At 40.0% G+C, this 24,900-nt stretch overlaps 1 long non-coding RNA gene across 2 annotated transcripts in view; it reads left to right on the top strand.

The window, feature by feature from the left end:
* The window catches only part of LOC131398796 (uncharacterized), a 59,581-nt gene that overhangs the window by 9,544 nt on the left and 25,137 nt on the right, over window positions 1-24,900 (top strand). Inside the window, exon 2 of one of the 2 annotated variants that reach the window (XR_009216982.1) lies at window positions 6,352-6,473. This is a non-coding gene — a long non-coding RNA (uncharacterized LOC131398796). Of the gene's footprint in view, window positions 1-6,351; window positions 6,474-22,758; window positions 23,140-24,900 lie in introns of those variants that run through there. The other variant, XR_009216983.1, reaches the window with a different exon arrangement.

Raw genomic sequence — 24,900 nt, 5'->3', positions numbered from 1 at the left:
CAGGCCTGGACCCCCAGCTAAGCCATCAATGGCAGCTGCACGGGTCACCCTATCCAAGACCAGGAGAAAAACTGCCTAAATTGCTGAATGGTGAACAAATAAATGGTTTGTGGTTTGAAGTCACTAAGTTTTGGGATGATTTTTTTATGGAGCAAAGGATAACTGAATGAGGAAGCTAGGAAAATGATTCTTTTCTGTCAGCCTCCATAGTCTTTGTGATACATCCCAAAACACTATCTAGAATTATCTTCGTTTCATGCAGAATAAGTGATAAAGGTTTCGTTTTACTTGTCCTTCTGTTTTACCCCATTGTCCCTCAGGCACTGACTCGTCTTATCAGGAGTGCCATGCGCTGCCATCCAACCCTCATGCTCATCAGAACCTATGCCTGACGTTCCCCGCCTGAGCTACACTTGCTAATGGGATTCCTACTCCCCTGTGGCTCAGGGGTCTTACTCTGATGGCTGCTGATGGACCTCAAATGGCCCTTAGGAACATGAAGGACCAGAGTGGCCACTCTAAAACACCCTCCCAGACACTGGTGAATTAGTCAAATAGACCCAGTTTCTCTCTGTATACTGGGACTCCATTCCATTTATCTTAAAGCAAGAAAAAATTGACTGAGGGTAAGGCCCGAGTGGTTCTCTTTTGATCGAGCTATTTTATCATCTACTTTAACTGGTCAGAGGCCTTTTTGGATGGTCAGGATACTTAGCTATATTATGATTAGCTAGAGTTACTCCATAAGCGATGACTTCCAGATAAATTGTTTTCTGTGTAAGAAGGGTCTATTTTAAAACTAGAATTCATTGTGTTCTTGCTTTCATCTCTTCCATGATGGAGAGTTTAGTTGAATGAGATTTCCTCACCAGCATAACCGTACAGAAAATGGCTTCCTCAGATAAACCTTGTATGCCCTTGTTTGGGAATAAATGTTTAAATATTCAAATAAAATTATATGAATTTTAATCTCATATACTGTCATACCTGTAAATATGTCACCAAAATATTAGTCATGGAATGACATAATTGTAGCTAATAATAAAACAAAAAGTTTTTTTCTTTTATTATTGAGATGGTAATAAGAGATTATGGAGAACATTTTGAAAACACAAATAATAAATAGTTTTAAAAATGAAATAAAAATCCCTTAATCTCACTTCCAGTGATAGCCATTGTTAATGTTTTTTAACATGTCCTTCTAGACTTTTTGAGCGCACATGCTCACTTTTGAGGAGTGTCCTTGAGAGATGCAATGCAAGCTTTTCTGCCCCCTCCAACTTGTATTTTATTCCAATTATTAGGTTAAAAGGTCACCAAGGCAGGAACTATTTAATTTTAGACAATTAGGTAACTTTTTTGGTGGTTGACTCGTTATGCTCTGCGGATGAGGGTAAAACATGATTGGTAAGACCAGTGAATTTAGATGCCTGGGCTCCATCATTCTTTGATGATGCCTGCACACCAAGAAAACACTTGTCAATTCATTGAAGCCAGGGGGACATAAAGGACAGACCTGTTGGTAGCCATCAAGTCAACGAAACAGCCTGTCAGTTGACTGTACTTTCCCTCTTCCAGCTCTAGACCGCGTGGATACTGGTTAGTGTTCTCAAAGAGGCGAATATTAATCCCAAAGAATTACATTTTACTCAGCCTGGCTCAAGTATGCTTCAAGGCATTCACAGTTTGTTGGAATCTGAAATGAAATGAAGAAAGTCAGCAAGCTGCTTTAACAGACAGATGGCTTTCATTAAATATAACCGTTAATCTTGTCCTGATTATTTACTGGAATGTGTTAGATCGCAATGTTTCCTTAATCTATTGATGAGCTATTGCCACAAAATATGTCACTGAAGTAAAATAATTGTTGATGTGTTAATGATAACCATGAGAGAGACCAGAAGCCTCCCCTCCATAGAATCAGGGCAAGGAAGAATCTACTTAAGAAGACAGAGAGGATGGTCATAATATCAGATTGAACTACCTCTTTGGAGCTATTTTAAGATTGTGGGACGAAAGCACAAAGCCGTGTAAATGACCTATTGAATTACAGGAGCACTTCTAAGTGAGCACTTCATGATGAAAATCTGAGTTTTACAAAAGCAATCTTGAAGGGATAATTCTTCATTTTAAAAATGATTCACAAAATAGTTAACAATACTGTATTGTACACTTAAAAATATGCTACAAGGGTAGATTTTATGTTGTGTCCTTATCACTAATAATAATGATAATAAATAAGAAGGCGAGAGGAAGCTTTTAGAAGAGATGGATAGGTTTACGACAGATTGTGATGATGGTTTCACGAGTGTATACTTATCTCCAAACTCATCAAGTTGTGCACATTAAATATGTACAGCTTTTTGAACGTCAATCATACCTCAATTGAGTGGTTTAAAAATAATAAAATTTAAGAACAGTGCACACAAAAAGAATTACAATAGAATTTTTTAAAGGATTCATCAGCCAGGAAATTTGACATAACATTTAAGGTTTTAAAATTCTGTCTGTAACAAACGGGGAACATATCTAAAGTGTGAAGTGAAATAAACTAATGGGATACACAAAATTTAAAATGGAGGAAACAGGTGGGATAGTGAAGCCCCCCAGTTTCATCTGTTGGGCTCAGAGCACCTTTTATATACGATTAACAAAGGAGAGGTTGCACTTCAGCTATATTTCTTCTCTAATTCCTATGTTTTATATATATATGTATATGGAATTGGAAGTGGCTTAGTGAAACCCTTTTTACTAAATAATCAAGGAAACTGAACCCTGAGAAACTAAGAGAGTGCCTAAATCTGTCAAGCTGTGAATGGCAAGTTATCACAATGGTCAGAAGCACAAGTTCTGGTATGTGATTGCCAAGTTCAAGGCCTGGCTTCTCACCCTATTAGCTACATGTCCTTGAGCCACTTATTTCATTTCTCTGGGTCTAGGTTTTCTTATCAGTAAAATAGAAGCTAAGATTATCTACTGCGTAGGGTGGCTGTGAGAGTTAAAACAGGTTCTCCATGTGGCACACTTAGCAAGATGCCTTATTCGTCGCAATCATTCAGTAAGTGTTAGCGATGATGGCTGCAGTATTCTTAACCATAAAAACAAGGACAGAACTCAACTTTCCTGCCTCCCATCCAGGGTCTTTTCCTCTACATAAGTAATCACAGATGATAATAAAATATTTATCATGGCTGGGGCACCAGCTGGTCAGAATGAGCCCACACCACCAGGACGACCATATTGGTGTCCGCCTCCCCAGCAGGAAATGCCCCACATAAAACCTTCCTCTGACACAATGCAATGGATGTCTCCATAGTTCTCGCAGTGCACGTGCAGATACTCTTTGGGTTACTTTAGAGAGGCATTAATGACTGGTAGAAGGAGAACTGGTATTACTTGTAGTGGGGCTGTCACTGACTGTGACACCTAGAAAAAACCACACAACATCTCTGTAGCTCATTTTCCTCACACTTAATACTCAAACACCATGCAAAGTTGTTATGGGGATCAACAAAGATCAGAAATGTAAAAGCCTTTTGAAAAAGAGTAAACCGTTACACAAATGCAGATTTGTGAAATACCTAAACCTTCGAGAAAACAGGTTCCAGGGGGAAATCAGCTAAGATCTACATACCTCTTCCACTTTACTGTAACATTTTATACTAAACCTGTCTATGAGATTTAAAACATCACAGTATAATTTTTCATTTTTATGTTTGCCAAGTCCATCAAAACAAAAGGGTTTCTGTACTTCTCTTCAGAAAGTAGAGCTAACTTCTTCCTATCAACAAGAAATGATAAATTGGTAATCATCCCCCTGAGATTTTGCTTCTATCTATAATGTAAAGCACTATGTTTTTACAGCTTGGGTTAATGAAAATTTCACAAATTATGTCTATAAACTAGAAACTCTTTATGTTCTTCAGTAAGTTTTTTCTTAAACCTGCCCTAAACTTCTTTCACATGTGAACGATGGGTGTCGAAACCCTTTCAGGGTTGGTAAACACTGTTTTAAACCATGCTATGGAGTTGGTATTTTTTAAACGTCACAGCAGTATAGCGAACAGTTATAACTGGTGGTAAACATTCATTTTCAATTTATGGCATTTGTGTCTCTTCAATAAGATGTTGGCCCTTTTCCTCTTCTGACTCAATTTCCTTTCTGTTTCTTATTCTTTTTATAGATTGCTTCAATCTGTCTCACTTCTGAGCCAACCTTTTTGAGATGAGGATACCATTTGGGAACCTTTACTTACCACGTCTTGCGTACACATGCTTCTACAGATGCTCACATGGACACACATGCACACAGAGCTAAGCACACAAGGACCCAGCTCAAACCTTTAGTCACACATGTTGTCACAAATATCTAAAGCGCCACTGGGAAATAATGAGACAGCTTTCATAAGCTGCTCACAGCAGTCTGTTTCTTTATAGTGACATCCCATGTGCTCCTCTGCATGCTCTTTCATTTAGATTCCCAGAGGCGCAAAAATTGTATCTGCGAATATGTGTAATCGTAGAGTGGATTAAGACCTTTAGAGGCCCTGACCCTGCAGAGATGATGACATCTCACATATATAAAAACAATGTAAAACAATAAAATAAGAATAATTTAATTTGCACAACGAATCTCCAATTTTGAGATTCTCTCTTTTTAGTGCCGTTGCTTTGCTGGTGCCCGAGGCGCATGCTTGGTCCTCCTCTGGAGTCATCAAATCCCACACACGCATTTGTGACCACACAGGTGCAGCGGCTTACTCCAGCCCTCCCCCAGGCGCCAGGCTCAGACCTTCCTGGTGGTCTTTATTAGCCTCCGGGAGGCGTCTAATCTGCTACATTTTCTCCCCTCTCCCTTTCTTCTTCTCCTCAACACTCAAGGCTCTGAGCTCAGATACTTCTTCATATTGTGGTTCCCATCTCCTTGCTATTGGAGGTTACGGCTGATAGAGTTCAAGGCAGGTTACCCCAAAATATGGTATGTTGGCATATTGAATGGTTTGGGTTGAAGGAATTTGGGAGATGGCAGGTGCAGGAAGGACTCTCTGACCTCCCCTGTTCTCCGAAGCAGGTCATGAGATTCTTAACGTGAGAGCTGCCTTCCCTATACCTGGAGGAAAGAAGCGTTCTTGTCTCCACAGATGGAGTGATGCTGAGAGGAATCCGAACAAATAGGCCTTGCTAAGTCTCCCCCAATTTCCTATCTTTAGCTCATATCCTTTTGTCCTATCACCTTTTTCCATGACTTTCCACACTTCATCAAACCTAAAATAAAAATGCTTGTGCTCAACCACTTCTTTGGGTCTTCATTTCCTTATGAAGGCTCCCATGTCACATAAAACTTACATTAAATCAATTTGTGTGTTTTTGCCTTATCTGTCTTTTGTCAGTCCAATTTACAGGGCCCTAGCCAGAGAACCTAAGATGGCTAGAGGAAAAGACTTTTTTCCTCCCTTGCGAGACCGTTGGATTTCTGCAGGAGGTAACCAATTGGCGCTAATGCATAGCAAGGAGAGAGACCCTTGAGGGCTGTCATTCCATCTGTGCTGCTTATTCCTGCCCTCTTATGGTGGGGTGGGTGGAAGGTTCACTCCTGCTTTCATTCATTCATTCATCCATTCATTCATACACTTATTTGTCTTATCCGTCATTCACCTAGCATGGTTTTTGAGTGAAGACTATATTCCAGGTACTGTGCTATTATTAAAGAAAATCAGGGCCGGACTGTAGTTAAAGCTGTAAAGACAGATTTTATTCAGAAATATTGCAATAGGGAAAAAGATACCTCAGTATAGAACTGGCCTCAATTCTGAATATAACAAGGAAAAATGGGGATTTATAGCCAAGGGGCAGGGTAGGGGGTGAGTGGATGGAAATTACTAAGAGGAAACATCAGGGATAAGGAAGGATTCTGATTCGACAACCCGAACAGGATTGTTGCTTAGGGCAGGCCACAGTGATCAGATCACCCAGGGGATGGTCTGCGATGAGAAATTTGATCAGATATTGAGGGCGGGGGATTCTCTATAAGTGGACTTAGCAAGATTCTTGCTAAAACTGGGCAATGCAGGCTCGACAATTATGGACACTGAAACCCAAGGCTGAGGACTAGTTGAGACAGGGCTTAGAAGAGCCGGTCTAGAATTTGGTCAAGGAGAGGGTCTTTGTCACTGGGCGCTGGGGAACAAGTGAGGGGAAAAGGAGTCCAGCACACTGTCCTTTCCCTTGAGGAGCAAACAGATATAAACAAATAATCACATCCCAAGATATGGCCGATGAGCGAGGGGTGCAGAGTGGAGGAGGCAAAAACCTTGCTTAAAAGACTGAGCACCACGTTTTCTTTTATCCAAGAGGAGCAGTTGGAAGAACTAGTCCCTGGATCCCTGAGAAGTTCTCATTCTGACAGAGGAGCTTCGGAAGGAGCATGGGGGACCCGGCAGGCTACAATGCAGGGTTAGCTGTGTTGCTTTGAAGTAAGTATAAATTCAGATCTTTCTGGCCATGTGGATTTCCGACTGTTTCAGGTTTTTACAACAGGAAGATTTTCGGATGTGAAAAATGGTTTGCTCATTCTTACCTTCTCCTTTTTAATAGGCATTTTTCCTTTAAATGCTATACAGATGACTGAAGTATTCCCACCGTGAGAGGCGATCAGAAAGTGCACATTGCAGGTCTAGACGTGTTTGATGTTGAGTCTTGCTTTTGGATACTTCGCTTCATGAGCTTGTATATCTAGGGTCTTCTAAATTGGAAACCCTTCGTTAAAGTGGAAAAGGCGTAACTTCCCAGATTGAGAGGAAGAAGCGTAGGAATTCCACCTGGCTTCCTTAGTGTTCTATGGGTGGCACGAAAAGATCTTCTATAAAAAAGAAATCTTGGAGCTAGAATAAGATAGCCTGTTTCTGTTACCTCTGGTCAAGAAAATAGCTTTTCTAAAAAAAAAAAGTCTTTTTCAATGTAGGTCAGATTTGCATTCTATGTTTTGAGATGTTTTATGTGGGTCAAATAAGTGGTCTGTGAGGAACTAGATAGAAATAATCTCTAGTCCCATTTGCTTTGTTATACCTCTGGGTGAAGAGTTAGAAAATGAAGCTGGAAAAAAATACAAAAGCAGACTTTAGGGTTTGTAGATGTTTGTTTGGGTGTTCATTTGCGTATGTACAGACCCCTCAGGAGGAGGCAGGGTGCTCAATCCTCTGTTAAGCAGTAAAGAACATTTCTTTCTGATTATAATGAACCATTTGGCAGAGTTTTTGGAAACGCTAATGGCCTTTGATTTACTCCAAAATAAATCCTTTTGTCCAGTTGAAATTATTCCTTCCCCATCAAGTGCTGGGGCCAGTGGAACTGCTCTGTTCACAGGGAAGTCCTTATTGGAAAGGAATCTCTCTCTCTCCTTGTTATACTCAGGGTTGTTAAAAATGGAACAACAGGCCCAAAATGCAGTCACCTGTGCTTAGCCCCACATCAGCAAACCAAGGCTTAATATCTAATCTAATTGTAGTTTTAGCCTCTCCCAGGACTCTGACCTTTACCCAGTCAATCTGGAATGACCTCCAGCACTAGTGAGGTCATCTGCCTGATAGACCCCCGCCCTTCCCCCAAAGGAAGGTGACCTTGCCTGAAACAACCCACTCTTTGTTAGAAACTTCCTTTTTCCACCCCCTTCTGCCTATAAAAGACTTCCATTTTGTACAGCTCCTCAGAGCTCCTTTCTATTTGCTAGATGGGATGCTGCCCAATTCATGAATTGTTCAATAAAGCCAAAAAGATCTCCAAATTTACTCAGCTGAATTTTGTTTTTTTAACAGAATCAATAACACATAGTGTGTGGTTTTTACAGTGAAGACACAGTCTCAACTGGGAAAAAATACTTAAAAGAATACTGTAAAAACAATGCCAATTGAAAGAATATCTTTATTGAAGATACATATAGAATCTTGTCATCTTTACAGTAAGAGGAACAGCAGTCAGTATAACTCAGTTTTATTCTTCATCATGCCATTGTGAAGCTAAGCCTGAAAAGACATTTGTCTCTTTCTTTTTGTAGTGACCAACCCCTTAAATGAGACAACTAATCCTGAAAACATGTTCAAGTAATTCTTATTAGTTATTTTGATTTTGTTGGGTTAAAACTCGAGGAAAACACTTTATAATTACGGCTAAGTGAACATACACATTCTTTTCCTGCAGAAAACAGAGTCCCATGAAATCAAAGACAGTCTAGAAAAGATGGCCTATTCTATGAAATTTCTTTTAGGTTTACCATTTTTTCTTTTCCCTTTTTTGGTTTATTTTAGGGCTAAATGACAAATCTTTATTATATCTAACCATCAAATGCTTATTTTCTTGGTTGCGATTTCATCACCTAGAATAGCCTTTGTACACATATACGTTGCTCTTCTTTAATAGAAACCTGATGAACTTCAGAATTTATTTGAAATATGTATTCAATATAAACCTCTGTTCATTTTTTACAAAAGAAGAGTAGCACGGCAGCCTCCATTTGTTTTGAGATTTTTTTCTATTCTCTCATCTCATTCCTCACAGCAACCCCGTTCACAGGCTCAACGGAAATATTGATGAACATGAAAACATGCTCAATTTCCCTAATAAGCAAAGAAATGCCTATGAAAATGAGATAGTATCGTTTCTCCTATCATTGTGACAGAAATGAAGGATATTAATTATATCCATTGTTGGTGAGGGAATGGGGCAAAGAGAGCTCAGAGAACACTGCTTCCCTTCCCACAGCATTCCAGCTCAGTCCTGTCTGAGGCCCCTGCTCTATTCCTGCCCCTGAGGTCTGTAAATCACCCAATATTCTTGCAATAAATCCCTTCTCTTTTTTTGCTTTCATTTTTACCCTGTCCCTCTTTTTTTTTTTTGCAACTACAGAGTATTAACTAGTATAATGAATACTTTTGCCTTCATTTCAACCTATTTTCTCTTTTTGGTATTTGTTACTTTTTACAGATGACCACATACATCTTCTTGCCTTCGTTGTATTAAGGATACCAAACCATTTCCTAATTTCTTTTCTGGATCCTGCATAGAATCATTTTCAGTTGTAGGCTTTTTCTGTGAGTTTTCTGGACATTTTTCCTTTTTGCTTGTCTAAGTGTGATATCATAGACCTCAAGTGTTTTTTCTCCCTGTCCTTTCTTTTTTTTTTTTTTAATAAATTTTTTAAAATTTATTTTTATTTTATTTTATTTATTTATTTTTTTTGTGAGGAAGATCAGCCCCGAGCTAACATCCATGCTAATCCTCCTCTTTTTTGCTGAGGAAGACCGGCTCTGAGCTAACATCTATTGCCAATCCTTCTCCTTTTTTTTTCCCCAAATCCCCAGTAGATAGTTGTATGTCATAGTTGCACATCCTTCTAGTTGCTGTATGTGGGACGGGGCCTCAGCATGGCCGGAGAAGTGGTGCGTCGGTATGCGCCCGGGATACGAACCTGGGCCGCTAGTAGCGGAGTGCGTGCACTTAACCACTAAGCCACGGGGCCGGTCTTCTCCCTCTCCTTTCTGAACTTCAAACAAGAAGGAGATCTAGTCACACTTGATGATTGCTATCAGATCTTTAATTGCTATTAATTGCTCTTGGCTCTACCCACTATATACTTCCACTTCTTAGACCTAGAGCTGGGGGCAGATGGACGTGCTCAGCTCTCTACCCATGTCCCCAAAGAGATTCACCTAGTGGGGCTCCTGAGGTATGAGACCTTCTTAATCTCCCTTTGACCTGTCTTTAGATTCTTTGAACTGTTGGAACATGGGAACAACTGTAATCCCCAGAGTGGACTGCAATCCCCAGGGTGGCCCACACCCTCTAGGATAGACTGCAATCCCCATGGTCCGCCACCCAGATTCTTCTCTTTTCTGACTCAACTTATAGAATTTTACTTGTGGGGTTATGCCTCCCAGGATGCAATGTACCACTGCATCGAGTCTTCTTTCTTGTCCTGAGTTTTCTGTAGAGAGCCAGGGTGCATACAGGGATCTTACTCAGGCTGCCTCACACTTCATTATTCAGTTTTTTGGTAGCTGTAGACCCTCAGTCTCTGAGGCAGGAAGTAGACTCCGAGAGAGGTATAACACATCTTATTGCTTTTTTCAGTCTGGCTCTAGTTAGATTTTTCTCAACCCAGCTCTATTGGCAATAAAGGTGAGTGGAAATTTCTAGTAGGTTTTGGCATTAGATTTTCCCTCAGTCTGAGTTTTCATTAGAGAGGAAGGAAGCTGATGAGGAATCCAGCTATCATTTGCACAGGACCTAGCAACACCTTCCCACTGCCCACCACATGAAGTCTACTCTGCTCCCCATGGGTTTCAATACCCCACTCAGGGCCGGCCCAGTGGCACAAGCGGTTAAGTGCACGTGCTGCACTGTGGCGGCCCGGCGCACCGCTTGGTAAGCCATGCTGTGGCGGCATGCCATATAAACTGGAGGAAGATGGGCACAGATGTTAGCCCAGGGTCAGTCTTCCTCGGCAAAAAAAAAGAGGAGGATTGGCAGATGTTAGCACAGGGCTGATCTTCCTCACACACACACAAAAAAAATACTCTGCTCAATCTGGCCTAATCCTGTAATCCATAACCTCCCCTCCAAGCAGCTGGTCTCCTTTGCCTATACATTTGCATTTCTTTTCTTCCTGGCAGTGTCCTTTTCTCTGTTTAGCTAAATCCTTCCATGTAATGCTGAGATCAAGTTTCATCTCCATCATGAAGCCTTTTGATGATCCCAGCCTACATTGAAGTCCTTCATTTTCTTTCATTCATTCATTCATTCATTCACTGAACAAATATTTGTTAGATGTTTGTGCTATGCCAATCACCACGCATAAGTGGGAATCCCACAAAATAAGGCAGACTTGTTCCCTACCTTCGTGGGGTTGAGAGTTTGGGCATTATACACACAAAAATCGTACAATAGTAGATTCTTTTGGTCCTCCTTATAATCCCTATTTGTAAATCAGGGTAAGTTTTTTTTTTTCAACCAACAAAACCCAGTTCCAGCATATAGGTCCAAACATGGATTTCCTGGGAAAGTCCTGCGGTCCCTCATAGAACTGAAGGGAGAGCTGAAATCCTGGCTTCCACGTGGCAGGAAGAGATCTCCAGGGAGCGCAGCAGCAGAAGTGTTTCCACTTTGTAGGGCACTGCCTCAGCTCCAGTAACTGCTCCTTCCTGCATCTGTGCCAAGTTTCAAGTCCCAGCAGAAAATTGGAATGCGTAAGCTTGAGTCAGGTGATTTGATCATTCAGCCAGGTGGAGATGGGCGAGGAAGTGGGGCTACTGGGGGCCTTCCCTTGTGATCAGGGACCTTTCCCAGAGCAGGGGCAGTTGTTGCGACCTGGAGCCGTCCTCCCGTGGACGCTGTGCTGCCCAGAATCCTCCTTCAAAGCTGAAGAACTTATTCCCCAGCTGCTGGGAGAGCTGCAGGCTGGGTGAGGAGCCACCAGCTGTCAGCTCACGGTGGGAATTGCCTCTACTCCAGGAGCAATCTCGCTCTCAGTGTCTGGTGGGAATGTGTAGCACCACCTAAAGGCTCAACGTGGGACAATTTTGAAGCTTCAGAGCTTTCCTCAGAGGACCTGTGTCACAGCCCAACTTTTCTGTCGGCTCAGACCTGAGTCCTTCCTTACCTCCCAGGTGTGGCTCCGAGAGCACTCCCCAAGAACTTCCTGCACCCTAATCTCCACCTCAGGGTCTGCTTTCTGAGGACGCCAATCTGCAACACACTCCCATGGAATTCATAACTCCTATGATGGTACACACTTCCACACCTTACTATGTATTATCTGACAGAGTTTGTTAATTATTTCAAGTGTTACTTATGTCTTCCAATCTTGGCCACAGACTTCCTATGGGTAGAAACCCTAACTTCCCTGATATCCAGCCCTGAACCCCAGACGAAGCGTGAGGCATGTAGGTATCACTCAAAATTGTATGTTCACTGATGGATTGTCCCCAGTTGAAGGACAAAGTCATGATAAGTCTAACATGTCAAAATGTTGTTTCAGATGGACCAGAAATTTAACATTTCAAAAAGACTTCCTTCGAAAGAGTTTTATGAAGTAGTCAAGAGGTTTTGTTTCTTTGTTTTCTTTTGTTTAGTGGGCAACTCATTGATTTTAGAGAGCAGAAAATTCTGATTAGGGAGAATAAACCCCTCTGTGAGAACATCTTTTTTCTCTCTGCAGTCTAGATTTTCCTACTCTTTCGTCTCTGGGTGATGGAGCCACATAACCTTACAAAACATGCTTAAGTACATGATTTTCAGAGCTGTTTCCATTCTTTATGAATGTGTGTGTGTGGGAGGGGTGGGGGCAGGGAGAGGAACGTGCATCCTAGACTGTGACATCATATGTCTCAATGACTGTATTTGGGACCTGGCTGGGGCCACAATAGCCGTGTGCCAAGAAGAATGGAAAGTTGGGGAGGGACTCCCAGGCTTTGATCTTTAAAATATATATTATTTCAAGAAGGGGGGATTTAGGAATAAGCCATCTCTACAAACACTTTTGTAGTCATCCCTATTCTAAAACAGAAAAAGCTAGGTTCCTTTTACCTAGAGAATGCTCAGTTTTAAAAACAGAATAAAAACATGACTTTCTAGTCCTTTTCCCAGTCTCATAAACACTCCCACCCCCATTCGGAGTTGACACTTGCAAAGAGAAGTTATTGCCTCTGACCCATCCCTTTCTGTCGAATTCTGATAATGTAATAATATTTCATTTAGCTACCCCATGATGCAGGCATAGTTTCTACACTCAGCGCACATGCATAGTTCCCTTCATTTAAAAAAAATTGGGCTGTGAGCACAGCAAAGAGAATAGCTGCTATGTTTTTCCTCTTATAAAGAATGTGCTTTTACGATATATTTTTAATTGATTAAGAGGTAAGGGTAATAAATGAACATCTGATCCAAGTTTCAGCAAAGGACTCTTTATTGAAGTATAGACTCTGAAAAGTTATTTTAGGCAAGTGCCCAGAGGCAATTTTTAAAACCGTAAGCCTGGAGGAGGAGACTGTGATCCTAATGAATTTTGCCACCCCTTAGAAATAAATTAGAATTTCCTTCTAAGTGGAGTGGCCAGTGGGCTGAGAGGTTGTATTTTAAAGTAGTTGGATCCAAATATAAGCTGGATTTGTATTTTTTTAAAGCCTATAGTTTGCTTTTCACGTTTTCTCTCTTCCCCAATGACTCTGGCATTGTATGGTCCAAGTGGCTTTCTTGCAAAGGTACCTTGGGCTCATTTTATGAGGTGTGGGATAGAGAGCCAGCCTGTGCTTTGACTGGCTGAACTTTCCATCCTGCCTTCAACAACCTGGGAAAAGTCAGTGTAATTTACAACAGTAGTTACTGCTACCCTTTTACTCAGCCAGGAATATTCTCATGCTGTCAAAAAAACCAAACCCCCGAAAACAAAAAACCGACGCATTTTGAACCACTGTCATTCCTACATCTTGACTAGTCACCTGAGTGATTCATTAGTTAAATAATTTTATGCAACTAAGGAGCTTTTCTTATAAGTGAAGGTAGGGTGAAAATAGGTTAAGAGATCATTTTTTCTTCCAGCTACTTCCAATACAAGCTTAAAGACAGGGAGGGTCTACTCAACAGATATATGGTGTGAGACTGCCTGGTTATTTTCATGAATTGTTCCCACGTGTCGGGTGTAAAAGCCCAGGATCATGCAGGAGGTGCTGGCATCTATAACATTCATTGTGGTCTTTTGATGCTAGTGTTTTAGGCTGTGTGAACCCATGCAGTAGAAATGAAAATTAGACACACACACACACACACACACACACAAATGCACATCCAACACATCCCTCTACTCCCCAAAATGTTCCTGAAAGATCAGGAAGCTGTGAGTGTGTTTGCATAAAGTCAAGATGATCATCTTAGAAATGATCGTCAGTACTAATACCTTTTAAATTGTATGGTGCCTTTTCCTTACAGTAGCTTAAAGAACTTCCTTTATATCTACTATGTGTCTGAAAATGGAAAACTCTCGTTTTGCATAGAGATTAAAGCCACATGCATACAGAAGTTCTCAAGCCTTTTATGGCAGTGACACATATGAGAACGACGTCCACCATCAGGCGCACTTCCTGCTACAGAGAGAAGATAGGCTGCCCATTATGGGGAATTCTTTGCCATAGCTGCAATTCCCTACCTTTCTGAAACAACAAAGAAAGCTTGTTGGAGTACAAATAAGTGAGATGAGAGTAAAGTCTGCGGGGCTAGTGTTCTCTTCTCTCATTTATTTTTTCAATTTTTTAATAGTTCATTTCTTTTGTTTTGAATTTTTTATTGTGTTAAAATACACGTAACATAAAATTTACCATCTTGACCATTTTTAAGTGTCTAATTTAGTGGTATTAAATACACTCATAATGTTGTGCAACCATCACCACTATCCATCTCCATAATGCTTTTCATCTGGTAAAACTGAAACTGTACCCATTAAACAATAACTCCCCATTTTCCCTTCTTCCCAGCCTCTGGCAACAATCATTCTAGTTTCTGTCTCTATGATCTTAACTACTCCAAATACCTCATATAAGTGGAATCATACAGTATTTGTCTTATTGTGACTGGCTTATTTCACTTGGCATAATGTCCTCAAGGTACATCCATGTTGTAGCATGTGTCAGAATTTCCTTTCTTTTTAAGGCTGAGTAATATTCCATTGTATGTTACCACATTTTACTTATCCACTCATCTGTTAATAGATACTTGAGTTGCTTCTGTGTTGTGTCTATTGTGAGTATTGCTGAAATGAGCAAAGAGGTACAAATCTCTCTTTTTTTTATTGAGGTATAGTTGACATATGACATTATATTAGTTTCAGCTATACGACAACAAATGTCTCTTTGAGACCCTGCTGTCAGTTCTTCTGGGTATATACCCAGAAGTGGGGTTGCTGGATCATATGGTAGTTCTGTTTTTAATTTTTCAAGGAATTGGCATATTGTTTTCCATAGAGCTATACCATTTTACATTCCCACCAACAGTGCACAAGGGTTCCAGTTTCTCCACATCCTCACCAACATTTGTTATTTTCTGTTTTTTTTTTTTTTTTTAATAGTGGCCATTCTAATGGGTGTGAGGTGGTATCTCATGACAATTTTGATTTGCATTTCCCCAATGATTGGTGATGTTGAGCATCTTTTCATGTGCTTATTGGCCATTTGTATATTTCCTTTGGAGAAATGTCTATTCAAGTTCTTTGCCCATTTTTGAATCAGATAGTTTTTTATTGTTGAGTTGTAGGAGTTCTTTGTATATTCTGGATATTAATCCTTTGTCAGATATATGATTTGCAAATATTTTCTCCCATTCTTTGGATTGCCTTGTTACTCTGTTGATACTGTCTTTTGATTCACAAATTTTAAAATTTTCATGAAGTCCAATTTGTCTATTTTTTTCTTTTGTTACCTATGCCTTTAGTGTCAGGTCCAAGAAATCATTGCCAAATTTGATGTTGTGAGGATTTTGCCCTGTGTTTTCTTCTAAGAATTTTATAGTTTTAGGTCTTACATTTAGATCTTTGATCTATTTTGAGTTAATTTTTATTTATGGTGTTAGCTAAGGGCCCAACTTCATTCTTTTGCACGTGGATATCCAGTTTTCCCAGCACTATTTGTTGGAAAGACTGTCCTTTCTCCATTGAACGGTCTTGGCACCCTTGCCAAAAATCAGTTGACTAAATATGTGAGGGTTTATTTCTGAGCTCTCTATTCTATTCCATTTGTCTATGTCTGTCTTCATGCCCGTACCACACTGTTTTGATTACTCTAGCTTTATAGTAAGTTTTGAAATTAGAAAGTGTGAGTCTTCCAGCATTGTTCTTCTTTTTCAAGATTGTTTTGGCTATTCAGGGTCCCTTGAGATTTCACGTGAATTTTATGATGAGTTTTTCTATTTCTTCAAAAAGCAATATGAGGATTTTGATAGAGATTGCATTGAATCTGTAGATTGCTTTGGATAGTATTGACATCTTAACAATATTAAGTCTTCCAATCCAAGAACATGGGCTGTATTTCCATGGGATAAATACATGGGATGTATTTAACATCTGAAATTTATAACACTCTAATTTGAATTTATACCAGCTTAACTTCAATAACATAAAAAAACTCTGTTCTTTTATAGCTCCATCCCCACCCCTTTTGGTTGCTGATGTCACAAAATTACATCTTTATACATTGTGTGCACAAAAACATAAACTAAAATTCTTTTAAATGCATTCATCTCTTAAATTATGTAGAAAATGAAGGTGGATTTACAAACCAAAGTTGTAATAATACTAGCTATTGGACAAATGATTTTTCTTTTAAAGATGTGTTAGTCTCAGACCGGCCCCGTGGCACTCTGCTTTGGTGGCCAGGGGTTCATGGGTTCGGATTCCAGGCACGGACCTATGCACCGCTTATCAAGCCATGCTGTGGCAGCCATCCCACATATAAAGTAGAGGAAGATGGGCATGGATGTTAGCCCAGGGCCAATCTTCCTCAGCAAAAAGAGGAGGATTGGTAACAGATGTCAGCTCAGGGCTAATCTTCCTCACCAAAAAAAAAAAAAAAAAATTAGTCTCTTAAATCATGTCAAACCAAAAAATAGAGTTATAAATTATCACAATAATATTAGCTTTTATAATTACCCATGCACTTACCTTTATTGAAATCTTTATTTCCTCATATGGTTTCAAGTTATTGTCTAGCGTCCTTTCATTTTATCCTGCAGGACTCCTTTCATCCTTTCTTGAAGGGCAGGTCTAGTGGTAATGAACTCTCTCAGCTTTTGTTTATCTGGGAATGTCTTAATTTCTCCCTCACTTTTGAAGGACAGTTTTGCTGGTTATAGGAATCTTTTTTTTCTTTTTAATTGAATTTTTTTTTAAATTTTTTGTTTATTGCAGTAACATTGGTTTATAACATTGTATAAATTTCAGGTGTACATCATTATACTTCTATTTCTGCATAGATTACATCATGTTCACCCACCCAAATACTACTTACAACCCGTCACCCCACACATGTGCCGCATTATCCCTTTCACCCTCCTCCCTCCCCACTTCCCCTCTGGTAACCACCAATCCAATCTCTGTCTCTATGTGTTTGTTTATTTTTGTTATTATCTACTACTTAATGAAGGAAATCATACGGTATTTGACCTTCTCCCTCTGACTTATTTCACTTTGCATTATACCCTCAATGTCCATCCATGTTGTCACAAATGGCTGGATTGCATCGTTTCTTATGGCTGAGTAGTATTCCATTGTGTATATATACCACATCTTCTTTATCCATTCGTCCCTTGATGGGCACTTAGGTTGCTTCCAAGTCTTGGCTATTGTGAATAACGCTGCAATGAACACAGGGGTGCATGTATCTTCACGCATTGGTGTTTTCAAGTTCTTTGGATAAATACCCAGCAGTGGAATAGCTGGATCATATGGTAGTTCTATTCTTGATTTTTTGAGGAATCTCCATACTGTTTTCCATAGTGGCTGCACCAGTTTGCACTCCCACCAGCAGTTTATGAGTTCCCTTCTCTCCACATCCTCTCCAACACATGTTGTTTCCTGTCTTGTTAATTATAGCCATTCTGACGGGCATGAGGTGATATCTCATTGTAGTTTTGATTTGCATTTCCCTGATAGTTAGTGATTTTGAACATCTTTTCATGTGTCTGTTGGCCATCTGTATATCTTCTTTGGAGAAATGTCTGTTCAGGTCTTTTGCCCATTTTTTAATTGGGTTGTTAGTTTTTTTGTTGTTGAGATGCATGAGTTCTTTATATATTTTGGAGATTAAGCCCTTATCAGATGTATGGTTTGCAAATATCTTCTCTCAATTGTTAGGTTGTCTTTTCGTTTTGTTGATGGTTTCCTTTGCTGTGCAGAAGATTTTTGGTTTGATGTAGTCCCATTTGTTTATTTTTTCTATTGTTTCTCTTACCCGGTCAGACATGGTACTTGAAAATACGTTGCTAAGACCGATGTGGAAGAGCGTACTGCCTATGTTTTCTTCTAGAAGTTTCATAGTTTCAGGTCTTACATTCAAGTCTTTAATCCATTTTGAGTTAATTTTTGTGTATGGTGTAAGGTAAGGGTCTACTTTCATTTTTTTGCATATGGCTATCCAGTTTTCCCAACATCATTTGTTGAAGAGACTTTCTTTTCTCCACTGTATGTTCTTGGCTCCTTTGTCAAAGATGAGCTGTCCGTAGATGTGTGGGTTTATTTCTGGGCTTTCGATTCTATTCCATTGATCTGTGTGTCTGTTTTTGTGCCAGTACCATGCTGTTTTGGTTACTATAGCTTTGTAGTGTATTTTGAAATCAGGGAATGTGATACCTCCAGCTTTGTTCTTTTTTCTCAGGATTCCTTTAGCTATTCGGGGTCTTTTGTTGTTCCATATAAATTTTAGGATTCTTTGTTCTATTTCTGTGAAAAATGTTGTTGGAACTTTGATAGGGATTGCGTTGAATCTATAGATTGCTTTAGGAAGTATGGACATCTTAACTATGTTAATTCTTCCAATCCAAGAGCCCGGAATATCTTTCCATTTCTTTGTGTCTTCTTCAATTTCTTTCAGCAATGTTTTATAGTTTTCCGTGTACAGATCTTTCACCTCTTTGGTTAAGTTTATTCCCAGGTATTTTATTCTTTTCGTTGTAATTGTAAATGGGATTGTATTCTTAATTTCTCTTTCTGCTACTTTGTTGTTAGTGTATAGAAATGCAACTGATCTTTGTATGTTGATTTTGTATCCTGCAACTTTACCGTATTCGTTTATTACTTCTAAAAGTTTTCTGGTGGATTCTTTAGGGTTTTCTATATATAAAATCATGTCATCTGCAACTAGTGACAGTTTCACTTCTTGCTTTCCAATTTGGATCCCTTTTATTTCTTTCTCTTGCCTGATTGCTCTGGCTAGGACTTCCAGTACTATGTTAAATAGGAGTGGTGAGAGTGGGCATCCTTGTCTGGTTCCTGTTCTTAGAGGGATAGCTTTCAGTTTTTCACCATTGAGGATGATATTAGCTGTGAGTTTGTCATATATGGCCTTAATTATGTTGAGGTACTTTCCTTCTATACCCAATTTATTCAGAGTTTTTATCATAAATGGATGCTGTATCTTGTCAAATGCTTTCTCTGCATCTATTGAGATGATCATGTGATTTTTATTCTTCATTTTATTAATGTGGTGTATCACGTTGATTGATTTGTGAATGTTAAACCATCCCGGCATACCTGGAATAAATCCCACTTGATCATGGTGTAGAATCTTTTTAATGTATTGTTGTATGCGATTTGCTAGTATTTTGTTGAGGATTTTTGCATCGATGTTCATCAGTGTTATTGGCCTGTAATTTTCTTTTTTGTGTGTTGTTCTTGTCTGGTTTTGGTATCAGGGTAATGTCGGCTTCGTAGAATGAGTTAGGGAGCTTCCCCTCCTCCTCAATTTTTTGGAAGAGTTTGAGAAGGATAGGTATTAAGTCTTCTTTGAATGTTTGGTAGAATTTAGCAGGGAAGCCGTCTGGTCCTGGACTTTTATTTTTGGGGAGGTTTTTGATTACTGTTTCGATCTCCTTACTGGTGATTGGTCTATTCAAATTCTCTACTTCTTCTTGATCCAATTTTGGAAGGTTGTATGATTTTAAGAATTTATCCATTTCTTCCAGATTGTTGAATTTGTTGGCACATAGCTTTTCATAGTATTCTCTTATAATCTTTTGTATTTCTGAGGTGTCTGTTGTAATTTCTCCTCTTTCATTTGTGATTTTACTTATTTGTGCCTTCTCTCTTTTTTTCTTGGTGAGTCTAGCTAAAGGTTTGTCAATTTTGTTGATCTTTTCAAAGAATCAGCTCTTGGTTTTATTAATTTTTCCTATTGTTTTTTTAGTCTCTATTTCATTTATTTCTGCTCTGATTTTTATTATTTCCCTTCTTCTACTGATTTTGGGCTTTGTTTGTTCTTCTTTTTCCTGTTCCTTTAGGTGCATTGTTAGATTGTTTATTTGAGATTTTTCTTGTTTGTTGAGATAGGCTTGTATTGCTATAAACTTCCCTCTTAGAATTGCTTTTGCTGTATCCCATAAAATCTGGCATGTCGTATTTTCATTTTCATTTGTCTCCAGGTATTTTTTGATTTCTTCTTTGATTTCTTCATCGACCCAGTCGTTGTTCAGTAGCATTTTGTTTAATCTCCACGTATTTGTGGCTTTTCTGATTTTCTTCCTATAGTTGATTTGCAGTTTCATACCGTTGTGGTCAGAAAAGATGCTTCGTATTATTTCAGTCTTCTTAAATTTATGGAGACTCGTTTTGTGGCCTAATATGTGATCAATCCTGGAGAATGTTCCATGTGTGTTTGAAAAGAACGTGTATTCTTCGGTTTTTGGATGGAATGCTCTGTATGTATCTACTAGGTCCATCTGTTCTAGTGTGTCATTTAAGGCCAATGTTTCCTTATTGATCTTCTGTTTGGATGATCTATCCGTTGGTGTAAGTGGAGTGTTAAAGTCCCCTACTATTGTTGTGTTACTGTCTATTTCTCTTTTTATGTCTGTTAATAATTGCTTTATATATTTAGGTGCACCTACATTGGGTGCATAGATATTTACAAGTGTTAGATCCTCTTGTTGGATTGTTCCCTTGATCATTATGTAATGCCCTTCTTTGTCTCTTTTTACAGTTTTTGTTTTAAAGTCTATTTTGTCTGATATGAGTACTGCTACCCCAGCTTTCTTTTCGTTGCCATTTGCATGGAGTATCTTTTTCCATCCCTTCACTTTCAGTTTGTGAGTGTCTTTAGGTCTGAAGTGTGTCTCTTGTATTCAGCATATATATGGGTCTTGGTGTTTTATGCAATCAGCCACCTTATGCCTTTTAATTGGGGCATTTAGTCCATTGATGTTTAAACTAGCTATTGATAAGTATGTACTTACTGCCATTTTTTAACTTTTTTCCTCAGTGTTTTAGTAGTCCTTCTCTGTTCCTTTATCCTTCTATACAGAATTGATGGTCTCTTTAGTTTGACCTCTGTCTGAAAGCTCTACTCTTTAACTCCCCTCCTCCCTCATTTTATGTTTTTGATATCATATCTAACCCCTTTTTTGTGCATTTGTATCCATTGCCCTCTTATCAGGAAAATAGATAATTTTTCCTATTTGTGGTCTTCTCTTTTCCCCTTAAATGAGTTCCTTTAACATTTCTTGTAGCACTGATTTCTTGGTGACAAACTCCTTTAATTTTTGCTTGTCTGGGAAATTTTTGATCTCTCCTTCCATTTTGAATGATAACCTTGCTGGGTAGAGTATTCTTGGCTGTAAGTTTTTTCCTTTTAGTACTTTAAATATATCGTGCCACTCTCTTTTAGCCTGTAAGGTTTCTGCTGAGAAGTCAGCTGATAGCCTTATGGGGTTTCCTTTGTATGTAACTTGTCTTTCTCTGGAAGCTTTTAGGATTCTCTCTTTATCTTTAATTCTGGACATTTTGATTATGATGTGTCTTGGTGTGGGCCTGTTTGGGTTTATCTTGTTTGGGGCTTTCTGTGCTTCCTGTACCTGGATGTCTGCTTCCTTCCTTAGGTTAGGGAAGTTTTCATCTATTGTTTCTTGCAATAGATTCTCTGCCCCTTTGTCTCGCTCTTCTCCTTCTGGGACACCTATAACACGGATGTTAGTGCGCTTGATGTTGTCCCAGAGGTCCCTTAGACTGTCCTCACTCTTTTTAATTCTTTTCTCTTTTACCTGTTCAGCTTGCGTAATTTCTTCTAGTCTTTCATCCAGCTCACAGATCCGTTCTTCTGTATCCTCTACTCTGCTTTTGAGTCCCTCTAGTGAATTTTTCATTTCCAGTATCATATTCTTCATTTCTGATTGGTTCTTTTTTATATCTTCCATTTCTTTGTTGACATTCTCACTGAGTTCATCTATTCTTCTCCGGAGATCAGTGAGCATCCTTAACACTCTTAGTTTGAACTCTCTGTCAGGTAGGTTGCTCATCTCTGTTTCACTTAGTTCCCTTTCTGGAGTTTTGTCCTATTCCCTTGCTTGGAATGTATTCCTTTGCCTCCTAATTTTGCCTCTTTCCCTGTGCTTTTGTCTACGTATTAGGCAGGTCAACTACGTCTCCTGCTCTTGGATAGGTGACCTTATACAAGTGATGCCTTAGGAGTCCTGCAGTGTGCTTCCCTCAGTTCTCAATGTTCCAGGGGTGACCCCTATGTGGGCTATGTGTGTCCTTCTGTTGTGGCCTGTTTGCTCTCCCTGTATGCGCCCAGCTAGGCTGAGTTATGCTCCTGGTCAGCTGTTGTAATGCTCAGCTGTTTGTAGTTGTTGTGGGCCCTTCAGTCTCTTTATCAGGTGTGGGGAGCCCCAGCACAGTTGGCTTCAAGTTCTAATACCACATTTGTGTTGCAGTATTTCTTTTAAGTGAGTAGGCTCCCAGCATGGCAGGTTGTTACGTTCAGGGGCTTACGATTGCTATAAGCCTCCAGCCTTTAGGTCTCTTGTCAGCTCTCTGAGGATTGCAGCTGGGTGGGGCTGGCCTCAGGCATGGGAGCACCCAATTGTTTCAGGCTTTGGAAGGTGGGGCAAACCCCCTATGTGGGTCTTTGAGAAGCACAAGTCTTCTGCAGCTGACAAGCCCTGCCGCCCACAGGTCCACACACACAGTCAACACAGTCCTGCCCCGTGTGTGCGCCCCGACCTCCTGACATGGACCCAGTCTCTCCACGGCGGGAGCCCCACACACTCCACCACCACCCCACACTCTCCACCCGCTCCTTGTGCACGCCCTGCCCCACTGAAGTCAGCTCAGTTGGCAGGCTGCAGAGAATCCAGTCACCAATCTATGCAGGCCCACAAGTTGCCTGAGGGCTTGTTGTTGGGTGGGGCCAGTCTCTAGGGTAGGCTGCCTGCCCTGGCTGAGCTGGATTAAATCGGTGCTCTAGTGGATGGGGCAGACCTGGGCTAGCAGGCCCCAGGGAGAACTCCAATGGCGTCTGTGTCAGCATGCCCACACCAGGCCACAACAATGGCTGCTGCCAATGTCCCAGTCCCTGGAGAGGTCTCACCTCTCACCGAGATGCACTCAGGGCCTGTCAGGTGAGTCTCTTTTCACCAAAGCACTATGCACCATTCTTTCTGGTGATTTTAGGATGCTTTCTGAAATGGGTGAGTTTGTGTGTGGGCCCTTTAAGAGCTGGTTTTAATTTCTTTGTGAACCAGGTTTTCTGGGGGTACTCCCCAATGTTTTAGTAGCAGGCAAAGTCAGATATTATGCCACTGGTCTCGATTGTGCTGGGTCCACAAAATGCCCACAGCGGGGGTGCTCCCCGGCTCAGGACCCCATGCTTCCAGGGAGGGCTGCATACCTGTGGGCTGCTCCCGGGCGGCTGTGAAGCTGGCGGCTTGTGAAGGCGGCGTTTTTCCTCTCCAGAAGGGAGTTTCTGCCTCTTCCACCTCAATTAGGATTGTCCTTTGTTGCAGGAGTTCCTCTTATCCAGTTTTCAGTTCTGTCTCAGGGGTAATTTTTCCACGAGTAGTTGTAAATTGGCTGTGTCTGCGGGAGGAGTTGAGTTCAGAGTCTGCCTACGCCGCCATCTTGACTTTTCTCTCTCCGTTATAGGAATCTTAGTGACAATTTTTTTCTTTTAGCATTTTGCATCTATCAGCCTACTGCCTTCAGGCCTCCAAAGTTTCTAATGAGAAATCTGTTGATAATCTTATTGAGGATTGTTTGTATGTAACAAGTCACTTCTGTCTTGTTGTTTTCAAGATTCTCTCTTTGTATTTGGCTTTTGAAAGTTTGATTATAATATTTATCAGTGTGAGTTTCTTTGAGTTCATTTTACTTGGAGTTTGTTGAGCTTTTTTGATGTTTATATTCATATCTTTCATCAAATTTGGAAATTTTCAGCCATTATTTCTTCAAATATTCTCCCTGCCCTTTTCTCTTTCTCTTCTCTGTTGGGGACTCCCACAATGCATATGTTGTTCTTCTTGAGGATGCCTGACAGGTTCCTTAGGCTCTGTTCACTTTTCTTCAGTTTTTTTTTTTTCTATTTCTCAGACTTGATAATTTCCATTACCCTATCTTCAAATTCACTGATTCTTTCTTCTTCCTGCTCAAATCTGCCTTTGAATCACTGTAGTGAAATTTTCATTTCAGTTACAGTACTTTTCAGCTCCAGAATTTCTTTTTGGTTTCTTTTTAGGTTTCCTAACTCTATTGATATTTCCATTTTGTTCATTTTCTTGACTTTCTCCATATCTTCCTTTAGTTCTTTCAGCATCTTTAAGACACTTGTTCTAAAGTCTTTGTCTAGGAAATCCACCACCAAGTGTCTTTCAGGGACAGTTTCTGTTGATTTATTGTTTTCCTTTGAATGAGTTATAATTTTCTGTTACTTTGTGTGCCTTGTAATTTTTTGTTGAAAACTGGACATTTGAATCTAACAATGTGGTAACTCTGGAGGTCACATTCTTCCCCTTCCCCAGGGTTTGCTGGTTTATTTATTTATTTATTTATTTTTTATTGTCGTAGGCTCTCTCTGTGCTGAGGATCAGTCTGAGGTGTAAAGTTAAGGTCTTCTCAGGTCTTTTATGAGCCTTTCCCTGAGTATGCATGATCATTTTCTAATTTTCCCTGTATATGCAGTTGTTTTTGAATGTCCTAGTTTTTAATGTCTCACTCCCAAAAGGGGAAAAAGAGAAAAATGAAGAGGTGGGAGGAAAGAGTGCTGGCCCTTTAAATTCCCTGGAAGTTACTTCAGCCAGAGGGGGAGGGACTTGTAACAATGGGGGGAGGTGCAACAACAATGGCTGCCTGCCTGCACCTCTGTGATCAGAAGCAGCAATCAGCAA

Source organism: Diceros bicornis, chromosome 36 (assembly GCF_020826845.1).
Source record: "Diceros bicornis minor isolate mBicDic1 chromosome 36, mDicBic1.mat.cur, whole genome shotgun sequence".
Taxonomy (NCBI): domain Eukaryota; kingdom Metazoa; phylum Chordata; class Mammalia; order Perissodactyla; family Rhinocerotidae; genus Diceros; species Diceros bicornis.
Note: the sequence above shows the minus strand (reverse complement) of the source record. Positions and strands in the feature narration are given on the sequence as shown.